The 5411-nt window shown below is 36.6% G+C and overlaps 1 non-coding gene across 1 annotated transcript; it reads left to right on the forward strand.

Annotated features, from left to right (window-relative positions):
• Positions 1-1317: 1317 nt before the first annotated feature.
• On the forward strand, positions 1318-1424 carry LOC112835442 (U6 spliceosomal RNA). The gene has a single exon (XR_003211239.1). It is a non-coding gene; the product is annotated as a U6 spliceosomal RNA (small nuclear RNA).
• The last annotated feature ends 3987 nt before the right edge of the window (positions 1425-5411 follow it).

Raw genomic sequence — 5411 nt, forward strand, 5'->3', positions numbered from 1 at the left:
AAGATATTTGCAAATGACATATCAGATAAAGGGCTCGTATCCAAAATCTATAAAGAACTTCTTAAACTCAACACCCAAAGAACAAATAATTGAATCAAGAAATAGAAGACATAAACAGACATTTCTGTGAAGAAGACATCCAAATGGCCAAGAGACACATGAAAAAGTGCTCAACATCCCTCGGCATCGGGGAAATCCAAATCAAAACCTCAATGAGATACCACTTCATACCATTCAGAATGGCTAAAATTAACAAGTCAGGAAAGACAGATGTTGGTGGGGATGCAGAGAAAGGGGAACACTCCTACACTGTTAGTGGGAATGTAAGCTGGTACAGCCACTCTGGAAAACAGTATGGAGGTTCCTCAAACAGTTGAAAACAGAGCTACTGTATGACCCAACACTTGCACTACTGGGTATTTACCCCAAAGACACAAATGTAGGGATCTAAAGGGGTATGTGCACCCCGATGTTTAAAGCAGCAATGTCCACAATAGCCAAACTGTGGAAAGAGCCAAGATGTCCATCGACAGATGAATGGATTAAGAAGATGTGGTATATATATACAATGGAATATTATGCAGCCATCAAAAGGAATTAGATCTTGCCATTTGCAATGACATGGATGGAACTGGAGGGTGTTATGCTGAGCGAAATAAGTCAATCAGAGAAAGACATGTATCATATGACCTCACTGATATGAGGAATTCTTAATCTCAGGAAACAAACTGAGTGTTGCTGGAGTTGTGGGGGTGTGGGAGGGATGGGGTGGCTGGGTGATAGACATTGGGGAGGGTATGTGCTATGGTAAGTGCTGTGAATTGTGCAAGACTGTTAGAATCACAGATCTGTACCTCTGAAACAAATAATGCAGTGTATATTAGGAAAAAAGAAAAAAGAAGAGGATAGCAGGATGGGAAGAATGAAGGGGGGTTACTCGGAGGGGGAGATGAACCATGAGAGATGATGGACTCTGAAAAACAAACTGAGGGTTCTAGAGGAGAGGGGGGGTGGGAGGATGAGTTAGCCTGGTGATGGGTATTAAAGAGGGCACGTTCTGCATGGAGCACTGGGTGTTATGCACAAACAATGAATCATGGAACACTACATCAAAAACTAAAAAAAAAAAAAAAATGCCATGTCCTGACTTTTTATGCTTACTACTAGTAGTAATTCTGCAAAATTGCATGTTATTTGCACAGGTAGTACATTATACAGGTAAAAAGCCTAGGGTCCAAAATAAGACTGCCTGGATTTGAGTCCTGGCTCTGCCACACACATCACTGTCTCATTTTCCTCATCTGTATAATGGGGACAGTGCTCACTTCAGCAGAACATATCCTAAAATTAGAATGATATAAAGAAGTTTAGCATGGCCCTTGCACAAGGATGACACACAAATTAATGAAATGTTCCATATTTTTTGGACATTAGGGAGGGCACATGATGTAATGAGCACTGGGTATATATAAGACTGATTAATCACTGAACTCTACCTCTGAAACTAATAATATACTATATATTAATTAATTGAATTCAAATTTTAAAAAATAAAATAAAATGGGGACAATCATAGCACATGTGTAACTCTTAAAAGACTAATTAGCACATGCATGCTCACACATGAATTTTAATTATGATCTCCAGAGCATAACAAAGAAGATGTGTTTCTCAAAGGAAAACAGTTTATGGTATAAATATATATTAATTTTATATATGGTATAAATATAATAAAAATAATATTATATGTATAGATAAATATGGTCATTAAATTTTAGTAAAATCATCTACAGTTGATGTATATAATGCATTTTTCTACTACTCCTTATTAAAAAAATCCCAACCACTTCAAATTTTCTTGGATATGGTATGGTAGAAGAGAAAGAGCAGGATTTTTATTTAGAAAACCTATACAGGTTTCTCCCACTATTCAAAATTAGAGCATTCCTGTGAAACCTTTCATAAGCCAAAAGGTTTCATAAGCCTTTTTATATCACATAAAGCAAAGAGTAGTCCCTGGTTTCCAAAAGTTTGCATCAAGCCACTTCATTTTTAAGAAAGACCAGCATTAATACCTGGTTTTGCTAACCAAAGTAAATCTGAGAGGATTTTCACTTTTACAGAAAAAAGCCGTTACTATACTAATGTAGGTCTTTTGTAAAAGCAAAGATGGGTAATATCTGTACTCAAATTTTAGCTCTAACATTTACTTACTGTGTACCTGCATGCAAAATTCTTACCTCATTGAGACTCATTCTCTTTGTTTGTAAAATAAGGATAATAATAGTACTCACTTCATAAGATTTTTGTGAGGTTTAAATAACTTTGGAAATACTCAATAATATACATTTTTATGTTAAATGTTCAAGAATATTCAGAACTCTGTGTAGTTGGATTTCCTGAGTTGATATTTGTGATGGTTAATTTTATGTGTGAACTTGAAGGGTGTTTTTGGATGAGATTAATATTTAAATCAGTGGGCTTTGAGTAAGTACAATGCCTTTCATAATGTTTATGGACCTCATCCAATCAGTTGAAAGGCTGAATAGAACAACAACAACAACAATAAAACCCTCCCAGAGAAAGAAAGAATCCTCCAGAAGATTGTTTTTGGACTTTATCTGCACCATGGGCTCTCCAGGGTCTCAATACTGCCAGTCCACACTCCAGATTTGGACTAGCAAGCCATTGCAATTGCCTGAGCCAATTCCTTATAATAAATCTTTCCCCAAAAATATGCACATTCTATTGGTTTTGTTTCTCCGCAGAACCCTGACTAATAGAATATCCCAGCTCTACAACTTACTGTGACTTTGTACAAATTACTTAATCGCTCTGAGCCTTACTTCTTCATCTACAAAATGAAAATAACAATGCTTACCTGAATTGCTTGTTGTGAGAATTAACTGAGTTAGAATCTATAAAGTGGCTAGCCCACTATTTGGCACCTAGGAAGTTCTCAGGAAATGCTTCATGGAGTACCTGAAAGCAGGAGACACTATTTCCCCAGATAAGGATGTGGCTGTTTTCCATTATTTTGTTCAAGAACTAAAAGAACATGGGTTTATAAACAGTCTCTTTAAAGCAAAATACATGATTGCCAGGATAAATTCTTTCAGAAAAGTGAGGTAGGTCCCACAGATAAAAATTTGTATATGAAAAATGTTTCACTATTTTCTCAGATGCAGCCATTTTCTCAGACCTACCAGAGCCACATCATGTGTGGTCAATGTAATCTTAGGGAACTGGAGCCATGAGAAAACTAAGCTAATATATGCTGCATCTTGTCCTGCCCTATGTGGTCTCTACTTCAGGTAAGTTTCTATATCCTAAGTTTGTGTATCACCATTTTCTGAGAAGGCATTTATGTATCCCCATGACATCAATTTATTATTCTAAAAAAGAACATACCAAAAAAGATTTGCTTATTTTGTAGTCTAGTTCAGTCTATTATATCGTGCATTGCTAGTTGCAACCTACTCAATTAATTTTACAATTCATTGATTGGTGGCCAATTTGAAAATCACTGCTCTTTACATTGTTTAATAAAAAAATGTGTTTCATTTTGTTACCCCTCCCTGCTGTATATTCTCATCAAGGCTCCCTTTCCACATGGGAGACCATTCATTCCTGCTGAAAAGCCACTCCTATTCACTTCCTTCCTGGCACCTTCTGCTCATTCTACATACTCTTCCTGGTTGTTTATGCATGGTAATTGGCTCTATCACACTTCAAGCATATGATTCTTAGAACAAAAATGCTAAAAGTCAAGAAAAGTGACCTTTTTTTAAGTATAAGAAATGGTGACAAGTCCATAAATTTTTGTCCCATTCTGGAGTGGAAAAGCAAATACTATTAGTTTTTTATTGCTGTGTAAAAAATTGCCACAAAGTTAGTGGTTTTGAAAAAATACATTTCCGTGGGCCAGGTGTCCAGAAACAGGTTAGTTGGGTCATCTGTTTAGCATCTCACCAGAGTGAAATCAAGGTGTTGGCTGGGGCTGTGATCTCATTTGGGGCTCAAGTTCCTACTCCAAGCTCATTGGTTGTTGCCAGAGTTCAGGTTCCTTGTTACTATGGCTACAGAACTCATGGTGGCTGGTTTCTTCGAGGTCTGCAGTAGGATCTCTCTTCTCAGGAACGGCTTAGTCCCTTTTTGAAGAGCCCACAGGATCACACCACACCTACCCAGGATAATCTCCCTTGTGATTAGCTATAAGTCAACTGGTTAGTAACCTAATCATGATAGTGATATCACATTCACAGTTCCTGCTCATGCTCAAGGGGTTGGAAATCATAGAGTATATATGTATCAAGTCTTAAGAATTATCTTAGAATTTAGTCTACCACAATAAACATCTCAGTTTTCCAAGATAAGTCCTGGGTTTAGCACCAAAAACCCCACATCCCAGGGAAGACCTTCAGTCACAGGCAAACTGGTATAGTTGGTCACATTATCCGCAGAACCTGGGCATGGAACTTGTTCCTGTTCTTCTCTGATGCAATGTTTGTAAAGAACATTGAAATGTGTCGATAGTCAGATGCTCCAGAGTCAGTATCATAGAAACACTTGACCAAAACCCTATATTTTTCTTGGTCATGTTCCACCTACTGTACACACTAAACAATGTTTATAAATGAAACACTTTGGAGAGGGAAGGAATATCACATTTTCAGGGCTCCTTTTGGATATGCTATGTGTGTCAGTTAATAAATACAGAATTATCTCAGTGATGTGATATAAAACATTTTTCTTTTTTTTTAAGATTTTATTTATTTATTAGAGAGAGACACACAGCGAGAGAGGGAACACAAGCATGGGAGCGTGGGAGAGGGAGAAGCAGGCTTCTCATGGAGCAGAGAGCCTGATGGCAGGGCTTGATCCCAGGACTCTGGGATCATGACTTGAGCCGAAGGCAGATGCTTAATGACTGAGCCACCCAGGCGCCCCAAAACATTTTTTTTCTAATTGTAGGCAACAAGAGGTAAAGTCAGCAGTATTTTTAGAACAACTCCAATTAATTTAAAAAATTACTAGTGTGCATAAATTTTATTTTTTATCCCCCTGAATTTGTTTTACACATTCCTACCTAAATTCAACGAACATATTATCTTAATAATATGGAAGAATTATAGAATAATAAATGCGGTACTCAGTAAACCACTAAATTATAGTTTATTATCACTTTTTCTATCTTCTTGGTCCTCACTTTTAAATATTATTAGGCAAATAAAATCAAAGGGAAAATGGGACTTTCTGAGAAAAAGAAAACCTGAATTTTATATTTTGTTATGCATTTTGCTTTCATCCCATGAGTGGGAAATTATTTTCCCAAATCAAAAACTGAAACCAAGATAATTGTTTTCTATTAATTTATTTCTACTTAACTTATTTTACAGCATTTAAAAATA

Source organism: Callorhinus ursinus, unplaced genomic scaffold (assembly GCF_003265705.2).
Source record: "Callorhinus ursinus isolate GAN/ISIS: 27379988/994484 unplaced genomic scaffold, GSC_fseal_2.0 scaffold67, whole genome shotgun sequence".
In the NCBI taxonomy this organism is placed as follows: Eukaryota; Metazoa; Chordata; class Mammalia; order Carnivora; family Otariidae; genus Callorhinus; species Callorhinus ursinus.